General features: G+C 37.7%; 1 protein-coding gene across 12 annotated transcripts in view; it reads left to right on the top strand.

Moving 5' to 3' along the window:
• The window catches only part of Lingo2 (leucine rich repeat and Ig domain containing 2), a 1,322,423-nt gene that overhangs the window by 1,178,946 nt on the left and 121,683 nt on the right, over positions 1 to 21,794 (top strand). The window lies entirely within an intron of this gene.

Raw genomic sequence — 21,794 nt, 5'->3', positions numbered from 1 at the left:
GCAGCACTGAGTAAGGAATAAATACAGTAATAAAATTATAGTAGGACAACAGACTAAGGAAATACGCGGATTAAGGAAACCAGTGAAAATAGAAAGTATGCTTGTGGTTGTATATGACTGGGAACTGTGAAGGTATGAGAATAATGATAGCGAGGACAGATAATTTGGAGAAATTGAAGAGAATGTTATGATAGCCACATGAGCCTATGAGAACACTGAAAGACTAAGGAAAGCACATTTGGGTAAGACATGTCGTGGGTTGAATGTGAGTCACACCTCAACATAACTGTCACTCAAACCTATATTGAGAAATTAAGATTCATATATGCACATACAAGTTAAACCATGCTGTGATGTTAACTACATGTGGATAGATGCCTCTAACATATTAGGTACATCCTAGTGGATAGATGGCTCTGGATAGAAAATGCTTTCTTGTTAATGAAATATTCTAATGAAACAAAAAGGAAGAAAACATAAGCCTTTTTAGAAGGAAGATTGTCACTAATCCCATGGCTACTCCCCACAGTGCTCCTGAGGCCTGCAGTCTATGGGGATATAGAAGGTACTTCAGCACTGCCTCTAAATTTGAAATGTTTCCACATATCTCTGGCTTTTTTCAGATTTGGGTTCCATTTCCCTTCTGTTTTGCCAATCTCTAAATATCAGGACTTGATCAAACTTGCTGGATCCAAGCTTCTGGAAATCCAAAGTCCTGATTATAAAGACATTCTGGCAGCATGGTAGAATACCTTCCATATAGAGCCGCCTTATTTATTCCTTTTGGGCCTAGATATTTCCTTGGTGGTAATAGTCGTAGTATTTCCAGGACTGTGAAAAACATTTTTTTTTGTTCTTGTTCATTGTCACTCTTATCCCAACACTCTAAGTAACCTTGTTATGCCCATTTTGTACTTGTGGAATGTGAGACTTGGAAAGGCTTAAGCCAAAGTTAAAATCCAGGTGGTCGATGGTCTTAATCACTCATCAATCTGGTAATGCATAGTTTTTACTTGATTATCTGTGATTTTAACAAAGCTTGAGCAAGAACAGGGGCTCCAATGTTCATGGGATGATATCTAGTCTACTGGGAAAACCTTCCAAAAGAGGAAGGCATGCTAAGAAAAATAATGGCTTAAAGATCCTATCAAAAATTGCTATGGGGTGTGTGACAGCAAAAGGAAAGAGCAAGAGGGTATAAACTGAGCCATGCAGGAAGTATGGTATTTCCCAAATAACAAGGTCACTATATAAAAGTTCAGGTTCACCAACCAAAGAGTACACATGGAGGAACCCGGGACTCCAGCTGTATATGAAGCAGAGGATGGCATTGTCCGACATCAATGGGAGGAGAAGCCCTTGGTCCTATGAAGGCTCGATGCCTCAGTGTAGAATAACAGAAAGGTGAGGTTGGTGTGGGTGAGTGAGAGGAGGAGCATTCTCACAGAAGCAGGGGGAGGAGGAATGGGAGAGGGGGGACCCGGAAAGGTGATAACATTTGAAATATAAATACATAAAATATCCAAAAAAAAGAAAAAGAAAAAAAGAGTCCAGGTTCAAGATCAACCTAGGTTTCGCAGTCTGAAACACCAGTTACGCAGTACATCTTGTACTTGAATTTTAAATGTGGCTAACCTGGGTCTGACTGTCTATTCCCATTTAATCTCCTTTTAGCACTAATATTTAAATCATGTTACTCTCAATATATCTGTATAAAATCCACATTCTCTATATATGGAGCTGACAGAGGGCAGAGAGCTCCAGCCTTTCCTTGAGGCATGCGTATACAATGGTAATTAACTTTAGTTCCAAAAGTAGAGAGCTTAGGTTCAGAATTATTGGGTATGTTAAGGAAAAGTCATGAATATGGGGATATTTTGAAAGTATACTGTTATAAATGTTATAAATGGATCATTCGTGTAGATGTGTCTATAATTGTGCCTTCACACAAAGGTTGTTTCTGATAAGAAATATTTTAAATAACAGTCTGACTGTGATCCCATAAGCCTGATAATTCTTTCATATCTGCTCCCAAAGAATAATATCAAATCCGTGGTGCCCCACACGATCAGCAAAGGCAGAAGAATTTTTTTCTAAATGTAATGCCTGATTGTTGGCAATTTGGGCACCCAGTAAGATACTTGACACCATGGAGGTAATTAATTCTAACTTTTGTGGGGCAGCTAAGACTTATAAGAATTATAAATCCGTCACAATATTCTTTTGAAGGCTCCTACCAAGGACTGGGTGGCTTCAGCCAAACTCTGTGCAAGGACTGTGGGTTCTATTCAGGCCTGGGATTTTCACATGTCAGAGTGTCAGCTTCAGACTTGAAGAGAAGTTGTGTAGATGAGGTGAGACTATTGAACAGTGCATAGTTATTAAATATAGGAAGAGTTGTTCTCCATGGTAAAAGTACAGAGGCAGAACAAAGAAAAAATGTGCTCCTAATACTTCCTATCCACCTATTCCAAAATCAACTAGTGGAAACCTACTCTGACCACATACTTCAATGAGGCTTCTCTTTTAATCAAATTATATCCCATGGCTTCAGAGAAAAAAAGTTTTAAGAGACCAAATTTTGAGTACATTATTTTAAATAAAGTAATTAAAGAGCTAAACTAATACCAGATTTGGTTGTAAAATGGCAGGGTACTTTTTCCCTATTCATCTATGAAATATAACTTAAACTCAAAAGTAAGCCTAATTTGCTGTGTCTATGATGCAGATTAAGTTTTTGAGGGAAAAAAAATAAAACAGAAGCTCTAGAAGTCAATGAAAAGTCCAACTCAGAATCCACAAGCCAGCGCACAAAAAGTGTTTCAGAGTTTACTAAGAATGAACCTTGCATTCCTTCCAAGAGCTCTTATGTTTCATGCAAATACACTCAGCTAAATTAGATTGAACACATGTTAATACATTAAGAAGTGTCACTTAAGTAACCGTGCTTTAAATCCCTCAGAACCTATGACTAGAACTTGATAGAGTCACCTTGATATCTCACCCCCTGGCCATGCTTAAACAGGATAACAGTGAGCCATGCAGAAACAAACAAAACTATTTACTGACCGCAGAAGCCCTGGCACAAATTCTGGGCCTTATACTCAGGCAGAAGACTTCTCTATTATTAAGTAATTACCAACAAGGATGCAAGACACTAATTCAGCTTGTACATAGAGTTCAATCCCAAGAAAACTAGGAAAATTTTTTTCTTTTTTTAGCATTTTAGGGTAAAATTGATGGATTAAAATTATTTTAGGTTTGAAAGGCTATGTATTTGAGCTTTGTGTTTTCCTCAGAGGTAAGTTAAATTTTGGTAAAACCTCATGGACATATTTACATTTGAGAGGCAAAAGAAGTTGCCTTACATTATCACAGACTGGCAGTACTGCATTAGCAATAAAACAAAACAAAACAAAACAAAAACCAGGAAAAGGTGTAGGAAGTGCTCAAATCACTGGAAAGGCTATGTTTCTAAAAATGTCACCATGGAGGGTCAAGGCTTAGGTTTTACATAAATAGACAGTTAATGAAAATTGTATACCATTGATCATTTTAACCTGCACATGTTCTACTTATAATTTGGCATACAAAAGTAATGTCAGTTGGATTTCTGCTTTAAATTTATAAACACATTTATTTAAAAACCTCCTCACTAAGAGGAAGACAAGCTAAATGTCTTTTTCTTATTTTATTTTATTTTTTGAAGTATAGATAGGAGAAAACTATATAAAACATTTACATATACAGCTTCAGATAGATAGATAGATAGATAAATAGATATATAGATAGATAGATACATAAATGATACATAGATATTAATGGAATGTCAAACATCAGCTGATAATTATAGCACATTAATGATTAAATACTGTAGTTTATGCTATGTTGGTTAAGTCATGGATAAGAAGGTTTTGTGTATGTGCACGTATATAGCAAAAGTACTTGTGAACGCATAGCAATTAGATCTTACACTTTTCAAATTCTGCACATCTTTTCACTAAAGAACATACATGAAAGTGTTAAAAAGCCAGGCAGGAAAATTAAAACGCAAAGTAAGGAAAACTCAAGGTGCATTTAGAGCCTATTACTGGTTGAACTAAAGAATAGAATGTGAGGTGAGTTTAAAAGGTGTCCCCTGCACCTCTTTTCCATACCTTATCTTCCATGGTATTTCTATTCCTGATGGACGGCAAGAGCAGAAAATACCAGATCGCGTAGTGATCTCTTGGCCTGAACCCTTGATTTCTACAGCATCCCCCTCCATCTCTGACTCACAACTTGTCTGTCCACTTCAGCAAACCCAGCATCTGCATGAGGAGTAGGCTATGGTTTCCTTGTGTAAGAGATGGGACCAGCTACTGTGAAAATGTCTCAAATAAGTGTGCATTGATGAGGGGGAAGAGGCAAGGTTTTCACTAAACTAGAAGACAGACCAGACATGTTCTATGGCTCCTACAGGTGAGATGGTCACAAGAATGCCCTTGAATAAATCTCATGAGCATTCATTCATAACACGATAATCCGGAACCGGTGAGCCTTGTAAAATGTGATGATGTTGGAAACTTGCGTTTCACTTTCCTCATCTTTTCCTTACCCACTCACGGAACATATATTTATTAGTATGTGCAATGAGAAATATAGCATAGATTAAAAAGTGATCATAAGTAGATGTCACCAACTGAAAACTGGTATTAAGCACAGATGATATAGTGCAGTCCTTCATTCTTGCTCATGGTTATTACTCATTAATTGCCATTCCCATTTGCTTATCTTTTCTATGGCTATTTGTTGAAACTAATGAAGGCAATGAAGATAGGGCACCGAGGTCTCCAGCTAGGTGGCAAGCAGCTAAGGTCAGAAGACGTAACTCTCTCTGTCTTAGTCATCCTCGGTGGATTCTTTCTCATCACTATCTTTTACAGCCCTGTTTTATAAATGCCAGTATCCCATCTTTGATATAGACTACTAAATCTCATGGCAAAGCCTAAATATAAGATTATTTTTATGTTACCCACATGATCATGTTTTGCAGCCAGGCCTGAGAGCCACACAGTTTCTAACTGATGGGTGCAGCTTGCCATAGTAATCTGATTGTAAATACCTGCAGCAAACTGTAGTATTCTAGGAAAGAATGCCACATAGAACATCGTTAGGTCATGTTTAGCCTCTTAACTGTTTGAATTATTTTAGAATTTTACCAGACTCAGTTTCTATACTATTCCTTTTTTTTAAATAAAATACAGATTTAGTAAGTGACATTTATTAAGCTATATACTGTTCCCTTGTAGTCCTTTATGATGCTTCTGTTCAGTAGGCCAGTGTTTGCATCCATGACTGTCTGTGTTTCCTGACAGCAGTTTTCCATATTCTCTCTCTACCCTTATCCCTGATTTGCTTCTTCCACATGAGCCACAGTCTCTGCTTCTCCACTCTCTACTCCCGTTCACTCTCAGGACTCAGCACAGTTGTTACCTACAGTGTGTAAATACCATTTGTTCTGCAAAATCTTTCCAACAGCAAGTGGAATTATGGGGCTTCTCAATGACTTCCGTTGTAACTTGTTTCCCTTTCTCAAGTTAGCTTGTCAAATGTGTTTACCAGTCTGTGTGTCTTTCTACATTCTAAATTCCATGAGTAAGCACCAAAAGGCAAACCCACATCCATAGCCATTGTAGACCCACATTCTACCTTGGTCCAAGCACACAGTAGTTAGTCAATAAATGTTTGTTTAATAACTTTTAACATTACATTTACTGGCTGTGTGTGGGAGAAGAGGGCATGGTGCACATGTGTAGGTCAGAACAACTTATTTCCACCCTTTTATCATGTGAATCCTGGAGTTAATCCGGCATCAGGTTTGGCATGAGCATTTTACTCACTGAGCAGTTTCACTAGTCCTGGGTATATGGTTTTATTTGTGCACATGTATAATAACTGACAGTTTCCGAAATGTGGCAAGCTCAAATAACTTTCACATTGAGTGTGCAAATAATTGATCACTGACCTTCCATGTATTGGAGAAAGGGATGTTCCTCCTTTCATTTATTTAGATGCATTTCCTTAAGACAACCCTTTGTTCTTCTAACTTTAATTTGAAACTAGAAGAGAAACTTAGAAATGTGTAACATAAATTATTTTCTGATTTTAAGTGCTTTTTGCTGCCACAGTCTTAAGGACTTATCATTACAAATTCATCAGCAGCGAGATTTATGTACAAAGATGGGAGTTTCTGCTCTTCCAGGTCAAACCTTGTCTGGGCAACCTCTGGCCCTTGGTGATGCATCCCTGGGAATTGGTGTGCTCTGCACTAAGGCCTCCCATGTGCTCTTTATCTTGTTAGAAGCTCCCACATTCCCCAGATTAGATACTACCTCCTCCTATGCATGAGTTGTGAGGGATATGATTTGTTTTGAAGCAGAAATAATGTTGTTCAAATGATAGCATAATAAACTAGTCATTACTTCTAATTGCTGCTATTAGCACTTTAAGTTTCCATTCTCCAGAATCATCGTTGTTTCCATTAAACAGCTCTTTTCTACTTTGTCAAAGATCAAGATGCCATAGGAACATGTTTTTCCACTGTCTTTTTGAGAATATGTGATTTTTTTTGTTGTTGTTGAATTCACTACGGAGAACTGTGTGCTTCTTTAATAAATTAAAATTTAAATCTGGAACACTAGCTGGGCCCAATCCACCCACTGCTGATTTTGAAGCTCCTTAGCATATCAAAATGATAAGCGCGTAGAGAACAAACACAGTGCAGAAGACAACACCAACTATGAAGAGAGGGGATGCATGGACTCCTGGGTAGTGTCTACTGAGCCCTAGGCAAATGCGATTTTGAATATTCTGTTTAATTTTTATCTTTAGATACAAGATCTCTGCATTCTACTATGCAAACTATGTCTCAGACTCTCATACATCTTTGAGACGAATGTGTATCCTGATTTTTGTTTCATTTTTATGAAGGATAATCTCTGTACTCTTGATCAGTTTCCTGCTTAATCAAATCACCTTGCAATTTCCTCAAATTTCAGTGATTCAGAGTTGATGGGAAGAATAATGAAAAAAGAGAAAAAATGTGTACCATGTAAGGATATGGTTGGCATCCATCTAAAATATCAGTCAGGATTTGAAGTCTCATCAACTCTCCCTTTCAGGGTGATGGTGAAGACTGAATGAGATCATAAGTGAAGTATGAATGAGATCATTAGGATACAATCAGCCCCAAGATGGCTTCTTTGTTAACTCCGGTAGCTCTACTGCCTTGAAGGGAGCCTGCAGTAAACAAGTACACTTTTACATATGCAAGCTATCAGTCATAATATTTGATACATAGGAATACTGGAATATCATAATAGAAACTGGTATAATTATTTTCCAAAATTATGGTTAAGGGTCATATAATCCATAAAACAGACAAGATTTAAGAATAGTGACTGCTATGGGAAATCATTTGAGACTAGTTTAACTTTTTGTTGGAGGTGCATAAATTAGTAGTGTTTTATAAACTTATGGTAATATTATGTCTAAGTATATTGTTTTTGTAGACTTAAAAACTGTCTATACTATTGTCCTAGTGACTGTTCTATTGCTATGGTGAATGAGTGTGCTGATTACCAAGGCAACTAATAAGATAAAACTTTTAATTGGGAGCCTGCCTGCAGTTTCAGAAGGTGAGTCCATTATTGTCCTGGCAGAGAACACGGGGGCAGACAACCAAGAAGGCAGGCACATATGGTAGTTATAGAGGTAACTGGGAACTTACATCTCATCCACAAAATGGAGGGAGATAAACTAAGCCTGACATTGGCTTTTGAAACCTCTTCCAACAACGACTATACCTCCTAATGCTTCCCAACCAGTTTCACTAACTGGGAGTCAAATATTCAAACATATGAGCCTCTGGGGACATCTTTATTCAATCTTTATTCAACAGACCACAACTGATCACATGTTAGTGTTGGTCTCTCTAATCTTATAGATTAATATGACCACCTAACACAAACAGAACTTTGCTAGCAATTATAAATTTTAAACATTCTGGGTAATTTGGCGAAAGAGAAAGAAAGAGAGAGGGAAAGGGAGAGGAAGAGAGAGAGAGGGAGAGAGCGCACACATGGGGAAGAATAGACAAAGGAATGAGCTAAGCTTTGGAGTTGAGAAAAGGGTACAAAACAGCCTTCTGTACTTTTTATTGGGGTAATAATATTTGAGTACACTTCTATCACAGTATCTGCCTCAGCTTGTTTTTTTTCAACTACTTCTTTAGAACATTAACATCTATAAATTAATAGAATGTACAAAAAGTTAAAGTACAAAGGGGCATGTTAGTGCATGCCTGTAATACTTCCCACGAGGTAGAAGCTGAGGTAGAAGACTCAGCTACAAAACAAGTTGAAGAATAGTCAGAGCTACAGGAGTCACTGCCTCTAAACCTCCAAAAGTCAAAGATACAAAATCAATAAAAATATTTTCAACCTCAAATCATTTCATTGAATATTTTCTATATCCACATATGACCCATGTCTACATAGAGTCATCATATCCACATGTTTAAAATATACAAATATTTTAAAATTATAGACACCTTGATCTATCTGTTCTATTTAGGTGTTCACCATCTGAGTCTGAATATCTAGGGGCTCTTCTATAGAGTGGAAACAGCACCAGTATGCCTGAGACACTTGACAGTAAAGTAACAGTAACTTTATTTATGGATTTCTTCCAAGTCTTCATATCTATGTCATTTTAACTGCCTGGAGTTGGATGACAGTTCAATACCTAATTACTGATCACACATTTTACTCATTGTCTTGTCTTGTCTTATTTGTTTCTTTATTGATTCTTTATGAATTTCACATCATGTACCCCAATTCTACCCATGTCTCAGTTCCTTTGTACTTGCCCTTTGCCCTTGTAACCTTCCCCCAAAAAAGGAAAAACTAAATCTCATTGTAGAATCTGTAGTGTGTCCCACAGTATACCCTTTCATCCATACTTCTTCACTTGTAAATGTTCACTGCAAGGAGTCATTGGTCTGGTCTGAGGACTCTAGCTCCTGCTCCATTATCAATACCAGATCCTTACTGGGACTCCTCACGTAACTCCAGCATTTCCTGCTGTTGCCCTGTGTCATGGAGATCCTAGAGCTTTGGGTATGTAAGGCCGGCCTTTTTGCATGCTCCAGCATTTCATAGAAGGGGCAGATGTTGGGCTGGGCCAACTAAAAGTCCTGGATTATGCCTGTGTGGTAGCTGAACTGGCCAGTCCACCAACTCTCTCAAGCCCATACCACGAGGGCGAGATCTCAAGCACTGCATTTGCTAGCTTACCCAAGTGCAGCAGCAGGCAAGTGGCAGGACCAGTTCACCTATTCCTACTCCAGCAGGGCCCACTCTATTTTGCTGCCCAGGCTTGTTCTGCTGCTGGGGAGGGGTGGGGCCAGCTCTTTACAGTCCTCAGACATGAACAGGACCCCAGATAAAGGATATCTCCCTGAGCTTTGATGGTATCAGACTCCAGCTGCTGCAGGTCAAGGACCCAGACAACATGACCTTAGGTGGCATCACCTGCTACTCATATCATGCTGTTCCGAATGAACCTCAAGTCTCCTGCTCTCTCTCTTTATTATGCACACATCCTTCTTCTCTTTCTCTTCAGCCGCTCCACCACTTACTCACTCTTCTTAGTGGCATTGGTTCCTCTAGGAATGGTTGTATCAGGAGTATTATGCCTCACCCATGACATGTGACACCAGGATTGCTGGACTGGGGGGTTGTCTCAGGCTTACTTTTCCTACCCTAGGCATGTGAGGCCAGATTGGGGTTGGCCTGGGGCTTGTTCTGCCTGCCTGGGATGTGTGATATCACTCGATATTGATTTACCCTCAACTTTTTATTTTTTTGTGAAATTAACATTTGAGAAGATTCCAGATTTTCTGAAATGTAGCCTTGATTGGAATTTGTAGGACTATGATTTGTTATGATTTTAAGGGTGTTTATTTGTGCATTTCCTTTTTCAGCCTTATTTTCCTAAAAGACCAAGTAGGCAACCTTATCCAACCTGCACTTCATTTTCAGCATTCCTACCACATGTGAATTGTTTACAAACATAAGCTTTTAAAATGTGCATGCACAGGTAAGTTGTGGTTTACAGGGTTTATGGGATCATAAGGTCCCACCCATTCTTGTCTGAAGGATATTTCTCCATCAGTTCCCTTATTTCCATTCCAACCTCAGGCCTTGACCACATCCTCCAGAACTACTAGATCTTCCTCACTGTCTGATCTGTTAGTTTCCAATCTTAGCCCCCTCAGCTCAACTTGAAACCTGTCTTCAGAATAATCCATCTAAACAGCAGCCCAGATCATGTTATTCCTTAATTAGAGAACTTCAGAGAATTCAAAGACTTACAGGATGAATTCCCAGCCTTTTAGACAATTAAAAAGGGCCATCATAATTTGTCTATTGCCTTTTCTCTCATCCTGTATTATATATTTTATTACAAGAACTATAAAACCCTTCAAGTATCTGAGAAGCTTCCATTTGTCAGTCTTGGGGGATAAAAAAAAATTTCTGGATCTTACCTATGTGAAACTATATGTACTAGAACAAAAACCTTAACAAGAATCAAAAGCTCTTGCTTTTGTGGTTCAAGGCTTCTCCAATGACTACATGATTTTTACCTTTATGCCTTCTATGTAGACAATGCCCTTTCTCCAATTTTTGCCCTCTACATAGTTAATTCTTCTCAACCGTGTAATATCAACAGGGTGTCTAATATTAGTTCCTATATCAAGTTAAATTTGAAAGCTGTAATTATCTAAACTGTCCTTGTATAACTCTAGTAATGTGTATAAGTACATTATAATTTATACCAATATATCTACATTTCTTATACACCATCAAGGCTAACATCTTAGTATGTTCTCTTTTTATATCTATAAATTACCCAAGGTAACAGTTTAGTAGACATTGGCTAGATGAGAAGAGGATGACTATTACCACAGACCACAGAAAGTTAAAGTCACAGTTGTGTTGGGCTTTCTAACACAACTAAATTACAAAAACACAATATACCTAACAATGTTCACATGTGAGGCAAAAAAAAAAAAACCCTAAATTTTGTTACCTCACTGAACATCGAAATCACTTACATATACTAGAACTGATATAAAACTTATAAAGAATATAGCTTGAACAATGACTTTATTTTTTAATTGAAAATATATTTTTCCTCAGGTAATATGTTATGTTAATAATAGTTCCCCTACCTCTATTCATCCCAGTTCCTCCCTTTCTTCCCTCTCATTCTCACTGGATCCACTCTCCTTCTGTCTCTCATTAGAAAAGAACAGGTTTCTAAGAATAGTCTACTAAGCAGGCCTTAAGATCAATTCGACCATTTTGTGTTGTCTCTAAGATGTAAGTACTATTACTGATGATATATTTCCATGCTGTGGTTCATATAGTTTGATGGTGTTGTTATTTTTCTTTTAAGACACTTTTATTGGCTCTTTGAAAGTTTGGATCATATTGACCTTCCCAAGCCCATCTGTATCTATTTCCTTTTCCTACCCATTCAACTTTGTTTTCTCCTTTTAAAGTTTTGGAATTTATTTCTTTTTATACTTACCAAGTCCAATTTATGCTACCCATATACTCTTGAATTGTGTGAAGTCTACTCTATGGATGCGTGTGATCAACTTTCAAGGAGTTACACTAATTTAAAAAAATAACTGACTCTTCCTCTTTCAGCAGCTGTCAATGTTCAATAACTCCTTGACCAAGGGTGGGACTTCATACTCTGCTCTTCTTTCAATGCTGACTTTTTTTTCTGCCTTGTGTTTGCACAGGTTTTACAAATGCTGTCACAAATGTTATGAGTTCATATGTACAAGCTACCTGTTATAATTCCAAGACTTTGTTCCCTTGTAGTAATCTACTGCCTGTGGCTATTAAGTTCTTCCACTGCCTCCATTGAAAATGATTCTCAACCCATGGGAGAAGGGAGTGTGTTATAGATATCCCATTTAGGGCTGAATATATTCCAGCCTCTGCGTGTATTTTCTACGTCTTGTCTCTATGTTAATCACAACCCACTACAAATATAGGATCTACTTATAAACCCATATTTCTACATCCACCTCGTTTGTTTGTTTTGATCTGTTTTGACAAAACCCAACAATGCTCATTGAAGAAATGCACTTTGCATCTCTGTCACATCTTCCCCTCCTCCTCTCCTCCTTGTCGCTCCCTCTTATCTCCCCACTTGCCATTATTTCAATTAAAAATAATAACTTCCAATAAGTTTACAAACCAGTTTACCCTTTTCTCGTTCATTATGTATCTGTTATTCTTTGTTTTTAATAAAACAACTCACATTTTCTAAATATGATATGAAATTAACATTGGGCTAATTACAGTTATGTATATTATCTCATTACATGTGTGAAACTACTGTTGCCATTACAAAATGCTAATGCTTGTATGGACACTGACATTTAGATTGATGATTCCAGGACCACATGGCTGTTCAGTTACAGGCTGTCATTTGCATCAAAAACTGTCTTGACTCCACAAGCCAGGTCCTTTATAACCACCTTCTACTTGATAAAGTTACAGGTTATGAAAATAATGTAGTTTAATCAAATTCAGAGAAAACTTCATGTGCTAGAGTCAGTAGTTCAATTCTATAAGAAGAAAACAATTATCTTTTTAAATTTGAAAAGGACCAATTTGCTTGTAGGTTTCTTGTTCCTTTTGGAGAACTGCCTCACAGAACTGCAAACCACCTTCCAGAAGCATATGGCAAGCTCACACCAAAGACAAGCAGATATTCTACAGAAATAGCCAAGAATGTAATCAAGAGAAATTTAACTATATCTCAGATGGCAGTGAGGTAGGGTAGTTCTTACAAACACAGCAATATAAATTTTATGCAGGAAAATGGAATAAAAGCATTCCGGATGACTGAAGAGTCACATTAACTCTCTGGGTGAAGGAAGAGCTTGAATTCCTCACATTCTGATTAAGATTCCCAGTTGAGGGTATATTTCCTCTGCTGTGTCCAGTAACTCTCCTCTATTGTGTATTTAGAACACATTTTTATAAAGATTTATTTACTAATACTAGTAGTGAAACTCAGTCCTGTGTTAATATATATATTATATTTATTATTATATTTAATACATATTTTTTTTAAAAAAGATATAGTCCCCAGTATGCTCTCATCACCAAATTTTAAGACTAGGAGTTTCATCGGAGGCTACAGAGGAGTTGAATGTAGAAGAAGTATGTAGACTGAATGGTTAAGAAATGGAAAGGATATATTTGAAAGAATCGAAATAGAGAATAAACAGATGTATAGTAAACACAGATTTTAAGGAGACAGAGTCTGCTCTGGTGAAATATTTCATCTTTGGCCTGTCCAACAATTAAATTGATCTCTCTGAAATCGTTTAATAGCAGAGTCCCAGAGTTACCAAAAGGAGATTCCTAAATTTCAAAGGAAATTATCTAAGATTTGTTGTCCTTAAGCAACAGCAGCCAGAAACTTCAGTAATAGAAACGCAGATTGTTGGACTGCTTCTTTGCTTACTGAGTGAGAAAGCAAGGCTTGCTCCATCTCTGTATGAATAAGCTCTCTAGGTAATTATTGATGCATATTAAAATTTGGGAACCACTAACCTTGATAAAAATTTTCTTCTTTTTTTCATTTATTTATTATTGTTATCAATTCATTGAAAATTTTATACAATGAATTTGTTCATATTCACAATCCTCCCCTTCCCTGGCATACTCAACTTCTATTCCTCTTCCTGTCTTAATTGTTTTTATACCCATCAAGTCTAATTTGTCCAACCCATAGGCCTTTGGGTATATTTGACCTTCCATCAATCTACCATAGGCCACACCTTTAAAGAACACTTACTTTCCATCTACCAACAGCTATCAATTCCCAGTAGCTGCTCGTCTAAAGACTCTGTGCCCACTTCCCTTTTCTATGCAGGGATTTGTGAACTTTAACTCCTGATTCTGTTTGTCCCTCCGTACACTTTAATATCAATCAATTTGCTATTTATTGTTCTATGGCAATAAGGGCCATTAACTGATACTTAGTTGATAGAAAATCCAAGTTAATGGAATAGCCCAAATGGATACCAATACTAAGAGATTTCATTCAATAAATGGTTTTATGACACAAGCATCAAACTGAATTTTAGCTTAACACTAGATGAACCAACCAATGCCACCATGCTGTGTCACCCCTGAAGACATGGACAAATGCGCATCGTCATGAATCTCACTACCTCTTCTTAAGGACACAGCAAGGGATAAAGAAACATCTGAGTTGACATCTCATTTTTACCATCTTTTAACTATCATCAAATTGAATTGAAATCTTCCAGAGATGAATCAGACTAGATGGGGAAAGCACTTTGATTCCTTCTAGCTAAGATACGAATGATGCTGAATTCCTCTTGCCACTCATACATATTCATCCCATGGTGCTGTGGATTTCTGAACATTTAACACCATGTCTCCTCTTTTTATAATCTCAGTACTTAGCACAGTGTCTGTGTGCTCAGTCATTGCTCGTTAAACATATTGTATTCAATTTAGTAAAGTCTTTGGGTTAAAAAATGATCAAATGATCAAGAATTACCTTAGCAAAATAAAATAAATCAGACCATCATCGAGGACAGACCCCTTGGTGCCACAAACAGTCAGAAGTGCATTTTAGAGAGACAAATTGGTTTTTCTCACAATCTCTAAAACTTTGCTTTACATGGTTATATAACAAATAAAATTCTAAATTCTTTTTTCCATTCATCGCTGTGTATTGGGGGATAAAATTATACAGATTGATAAGTTGTACAAAGACAGCATAACTTTTTAAGTTCTAGCACTAACTTGATTTTTGTAATCATTTTACTTGTTAATGAAAAAAACTAAAACTTCACTGTCTGTATCAACACCCCTTTCAGTTTAATCCATTCATTTATTGTCCTGGTGACTTTTCTATTACTTTGCAGAGACACCATGACCAAAGCAACCTATAAAAGAAAACATTTAATTGGGGGCTGGCTTACAGCTTCAGAGGGTTAGTTCATTATTACCATGGCAAGGAACATGGCACCAGGAAGCAGTTATGACATTGGAGTAATAGCTGAGAGCTTGTAGCCCACAAGTTATAGGCTGAGAGAACAAGACTAGGCCTGGTCCTAAATGCACAGTACATCCTCAGTGACCCATCTACTCCAAGACCACACCTACTAGAAACCAAGCATTCAAACACATGAGCCTAAGGGAGTCATTCTTATCCAAACCACCACATCTATGAAATGAACAATACAGTTCAAGTCAACACTTCTCTTCCCTCTCTTTTCTATCTCCCTTCCCTTCTTTTTTCTCCCTTCATCATTCTTTCCGTCTTCTATTATCCCTACCCATCCTATACCTTCCTTCCTTCCCCCTATTTCTCTCTCCCTCTTTCCTTCTCTCCTTGTCGTCTTCTCCCTGTCTCCTCTTCTCCTTCCCCATGCCATGAATTTCAGGTAAATGCTGTATGTTTCTAGTTTCCATCCTTCTCCATACTTATTTAGAAGTTGAAATCTGAGTGCGAGGTGTTTGTTTTTGTTGAAGACCTGTGCTAAAAATAAGGAGACAAAAAGTTTACGTGGAGAATATGGTGATTAAAGAATCTTCTATTTTTCTCTGCTCCTTCAACCACATTTGTGTAAAGGCACAGGCAGGATTTGAACAGTCAGGAGAACAGTCATATTTCCTGCCATCTTCATCAGCCAGTTTTAGGCCATTGTCCTTCCATGTATTTGGATGTGACCCGGAAGAAAAGATGGGATCTTTTTCTACTTGAAGAAAGAGAAATGCATCTGGTTTTTGTTTGGTTGGGTTTTGGTTCATTAGGTTGATTGGTTTGGTTTGGTGTTTAACCTATATTTGAAACTTATGAAGAAGTCTCCCTATTCTTGAAATCTTTGCTCAGAAGGCAGAATATGTCTGCCTTTCACCTGCCCCAAACTCTTCTCTCCTCTTACTTGAAATTCTTACTCCCACCTCTCTTTAGCTTAGATTCTTCTCTTCAGCAGCACAAGTAGTAGTAGTATTTCTTTTTGTCATCTGATTAGAGAAATCACAGTGTTCAGCTTATTCCATGCTTTTTACTAATTTAGGAACCTTAAACATGTCAGAGAGGTAGAGGAATGGCTCAGAGTTACAAGCAGGCCTTGCTCTTCAGCTCTCAGTTTTATGTCAATACCAGAGAATCTGAAAACCTCTTCTGACCTTCATATGTTCCTGCACACATGTCATATACATATAGACTTATACAGAGAAATCTTATAAAAAACATGAAACTTATTTTATAAGGGTAAGATATTAATATGACGAAGTATTTCAAACTCTGGTTCCAAACACTTAATATCATACATGGAAAAGTTGCACCAAAGCACAATAATGGTGTGGTATTTTATCTTGAGTGATGTCAGAATTTCCCTAGATTGGTATCATACCCACTTAATAAATGGTATGTGGAGCTCAAAAATAACTTGTTCCATGTTTCACAAAGTAAACATTTCTTCAACTACATCATGAGCAATATTCTATCAAATGCCTGTGCCACATTTTATATCCAAAGTTGATTAACCAGTCTTCACAAATGTTGATGTAAAAGATAAACCAACAACCACTGAAATGTTATGACCTTAGGTAGCTCGTAGCTCAAACATAATGTAAAATTTGGAAAGAAATCCTCAAGCACAGAAAGGTGGACATTGATCCAATGGGCAATTGATAATTATAAGACTTTTATTTCACAAGAGCTATAGACTTCAAAGCACTCTTAGAGATAAATACTTCATTATTGGAGAGGAAGACAAGTTACCTTGGGATTGTTTTGATCTCATGGGGTGGAGGATTGAGGGGAAAGGAGAAGAGATCAGTAGATAGAATAAGATGAGTCATCTTTCAATCATTAGCTTAATGATCCCATTCTTCACCTAAGTTTGAAATGTTCTATTACAGAGTGGTTAGTGAAACTGGAACTACGGCTACAACTCTCCCTTGGCTCTCCACGTTCTGAGCAAGACATATTCTTTCTCAAATTTTATAAAGTGCACACACATTTTCATGATTTCAGTACCACTGTGCTTTTGGACAGCCTCTGCAACAGTTACCACATTCCTCTTCAATACTACACTACCCACCACTTTGGTGCAAACTTCTTCAAGTAAAATTGTTCCTCAGTGCTGGGTTGAAAAGAGTACTCTGTTTTCCTAAGTGGAGTGTATATGTGTATTTGTGAATGTGCTGACATGCATACCTGCGTGTGTAGTGTGTGTGTGTGTGTGTGTGTGTGTGTGTGTGTGTGTATGTGTGTGTGTGTGTGTGTGGGTGGGTGTGGGTGTGGGTGCACGCACACATGTGCGTGCATGCATGCATGTTAAAGGCATGTAGTGAATATAGTTAGTGGGGCACAATGCTTTTGTGAATTAGACTTTGCCAGAGCCTCATTATCCCACTCTGGGCTGCAGTCTCATCATGTATTTGAGAAAGTGTTTCTCCTGCCAGGCAGGAAAGAAATTTGAAAATTAGTGGCAGCTTCCAATGCCTAGGAGACACATACTGACATCTTCTCCTGACTCGTTGACAAAGCCTGGCTGTCCTGTAGAGTGTCTCATTAACACTAGGGGCTTTGCCAGGCAGGGTGTCCAAATTTACATGTGTGTGATATCTGGGCATGGTTTTTATTCAATCCATAAAATGTACTGAACTCACATTGCACTTGTATTCTAAGGAAGTGCTTATGCAATTTCCTATATTTTTCTTTTTACCCAGTGCTATGGAAATACATATCTGGAAAATTCAGAAACAAAAAGAGCCAATATTTCATTAATATCTCTTTTTTGTTCAGTATTATGAAGAATTATTATCCTTATAATTATTAATATTTGTAATTGGGAGAGAGGAATAAGCAAAGGGCATACATAGGGAAAGTGGGAAGAATAAGCATCTGAGATATTATTTATAACAAAATATGAATGAAGCAAGTCTTATCATTTTGACATTCTAGTGGGATTCTGAAATGCAGACAAAAACCACTGAAAAATAGATTAAAGGTGTGAATTTTTCCAAAAGGCCCATGATTAAATTTAAAGTAAAACAGAAAAAAATTTTTACAGCTTTCTTTTATACCCTGAACATGTAAGTGCCAGGCTTGCAGATGAAGGATGCTGCCCTTTGGTTAGGTCGCTCCCTCCTGTAACTTCTCTTCACAATTCAAGGCGGAAAGCAGTATGTCATTAAAAACGTCTACATGACAGTCAGGCAAAGACAGCTCATCATCAAATTGTCAGCATATACCCGTGACTTTTCTGTGTCCTCTCCCAAATTTATCACTGGCCGTGGCAGTTTATATAACTTGACAATTCAATACAAAGAAGATTGATTTCTTTAGCCTAGATCAAAGGGTAATAAGGTGAAGGTGGTAATGGTGGTCCTGATTAGCAGGTATTAACGATATAAGTCTACTCTTGTCCTGGTAAGAGCAATATATATCAGGAAGTACCTGAGTATTAAAATAGAAGCAAAGGAAACAGGTAGCTGTAGATTCTGCCTCACTGTAACTTCAGTGTTTTCCAGTCTATGAGGCAATATTTGTACTGCTGCTGAACTAGTTGCCTTGCACATTCTACTTAACTGAATCTTAAAAAAATAATGTATTATGGGAACTTTATCATCCCAATTTGGCAAATGAGAAAACTACATAAGAGAATGTCCCTTAGTTTCAACACATCTGCTCTTTGTACTACACTACATTGACTCTGTAAACAAAGAAAGAGAAAGTTCTAACAGACTTCATGCATTTTCAAAGATCTTTTCCAGACACGGTGGAGTTGGAGAGCTTAAACTCACGATAGTTATAATAATTGCAAACTTGTATGTTCATGTAGAATGACTTGTCCTGGACAGGCAGAGTTGTAGACATTATAATTTGCTACTATTTGTGTGGTCCTGAATATAAAATACCTTGGTGGTCTGAATTTTAAAAAATGATGAAGATTTGATTAGATCCTTAATTTTTAAGTAATCCCTTTCTTTTGTGATTTTCTCTTTTCTGGGTGATAAATTGCAAATCTCAATCAGCACTGCGATTTTCCAAAATGTTATGCTCAGTTGGCCTGGGTATTTTAAAGCTATCACATTGGCTTTCTATGCTGTTGCTTCTCTCTCTTCTTCCCTACCTCCCTACAAACTTCACATCTTCATATTCAAAGGACAATTCAGAATAGATTGCGTGCACACAATACAGAAGAAAGGAATAATTGTAAGCAATGCAGCTACACAGCACAGTTTGAACTAGGATAGCAGTATAGTTTGTCAGTCCACCCCACTGTCTTCTCTGACTCCTTGCGATGGTCTGAATATGAATTCAGAGATTGTTTACTTGGTGTGATTCCATATAGGCCTTTCCTGTCTCCTGACTCTGTGGAAGTAGAGCTAAGGAGTTTGAGTAGAGAGTGAGTCGTATTAGATAGAGATGTGCCATGTTCAGGGTGTCTTTTAAGGGATGTTTTTCTATAAACACTAATTGAATTTATTTTTAATTTTATTGGTTTAGACTCAGGTTGTTGGTTTCCATTTGTTTTGCCCAGAGCTTGGGATTGAACTCCAGGACTCATACATGCTGGACAAGTTTACATCTACAGAGTAGGTTTCACGTGTTAGTACCTCTACTCCAGCAGAGTAGACTTCATAGAGGAAAGCCTAGAGGTGTTATGGCATCTAGACACCAAATGAAAGAGTAAGCTTCTGCCTGATAAATTTCATTTCTGCCAGATACTATCAGTATTTAACTATCCTCCCTGCCAACTATGTAACTCCAACCTGGTCTATGGCCTAAGTTCTCTACCCCAATGTCACATAATTGAGTACCAGGATGTGGCAGGAAGTACATTGGAAAGAGTAGCAGAATGTGTTTTTGCACAGGAAAAGAAAAGAGCTGTGGAAATAATAATTCCTAGCACTTAGCTCTGCTAAATTAGTTTAGAAAAACCAATTAAATATTCTGAACATCAACTCCCTGATCCTAAGCATTCTCTACACCTTCCTTGGTCTGGGGTTGGTTTGGAAACAATTTAGAAAAAGCAGCCGCCGAGCAGTAGGCACTCAGAGTGTTGTTGCTGACAACAGAACGTGAAGTGGGCAGTGCTCAGTATGTGCTGGAACACAAGAATGATTGTCAATGGCTGGATGATGAGTCACACAGCAATGGACAATAACACTGCCATCCACCGATTGAGATAGAATGCCATTTGTAACTCAATACATATGGAAAGGGTATTTAACTGATCTGTGTTTGAGGTAGTATCTTCCTTACTGCCTACCACAGCCAATTCTTTCTGTAATAAATAAAAAGAAAGAAAAAAGAAAGACATAAGGAAGGAAAGAAAAAAGGAAGGAAGGAAGAAAGAAAGAAAGGAAAGGAAAGAAAGGAAGAAAGAAAGAAAGAAAGAAAGAAAGAAAGAAAGAAAGAAAGAAAGAAAGAAAGAAAGAAAGGTTTTCAAGTACCTCAAAAACTAGGATTAGCCTGGTGTGCTATGCTTCTATGAGGCCAGCATTCAGTGGGCTGATTTCAAGAATGCACGGACTACACGGTGAAGCTATCTCCTCAAAAGTAACCAAGGGGATAAGAGAAAATGGAGAGGGGATACCTGCAAAGAGCATTCACAGGAACATTGGTTGCTAGGAATTTTCCAGTTTCATAAGTGTTTTACTTGGGTTCATTTTTGGTGGTGAGAGCTCCTCCATCAATCCCCAGGCCATATGGTTCAAGACAAATTACTTATAATTTGCCTTTAATGCAATTGCATAGATTTTGGTCGGAAATTGAAGAGGTTGGAGTTAACTTCTAATGAATCAACCTCCTTTGCTATCATCAACAAAAAAATGTAAGAAGAAAGTGAGCCAAATGTAGTTTGTAACGATGGGAGTAATAATCACTCAACACTTGATTTACGCTCTAAATGAAGTAAATGAAGTTAAGTGGTTTCTAAAAATCACCCAGAACTAAAATAAAATGAGACACCTTGTGTGGAGCTTGGCAGAACATGGGCTTGCCTCACAGTGTTTTAATGAAACCCCCTGTTTTTACAAAGTGTGGTCCTTACACGAAGGAAAGACACTGAAGCCCAGCAGTGATCTTCACAAGCATGTCAACATATTGTCCATAAAGGAATGGGTCAGAGAGAGCATCTGTCCAAGCAGAATACAAAAAGGTCTTCCCAATGATTCCAATATTAGGTAAGGGTACCCTGGCATTGTATGCATTGAGAATAAAATTACAAGGCTAAATACCACATCTGGTCCAGAATGTTATAATGGAGACTTACTGGGCTTGAGTTAGAACCTCTTGGAGAATTTTCTGTAAGTATGCCCATTGCTTCCTTCTCTGTGCTCATCAGTAAGTCTAGGATGTGATGCTACTTATATAAAGATACAAAAGGCAGATATACATCCATTGTATAGATTTCCTCTGTATCTATCTCCATCTTTCTAGCTCTGGGTGTCTCACTGTATCTCTGTCTCTTACCATGACTCTCTGTCTCTCTGTCTCTGTCTGTCTTTATTTCTCTATGTCTGTCTGCCCCCCCCCCCTCTCTCTCTCTCTCACACACACACACACACACACACACACACACACACACACACCACACACACATTCAGACACACAGACACAACTTCAGTATGCTTTCTTTTTCCTATTCT

Source organism: Rattus norvegicus, chromosome 5, assembly GCF_036323735.1.
Source record: "Rattus norvegicus strain BN/NHsdMcwi chromosome 5, GRCr8, whole genome shotgun sequence".
Classification (NCBI taxonomy): Eukaryota; Metazoa; Chordata; class Mammalia; order Rodentia; family Muridae; genus Rattus; species Rattus norvegicus.
This window is presented reverse-complemented; position numbering and strand designations above follow the sequence as displayed.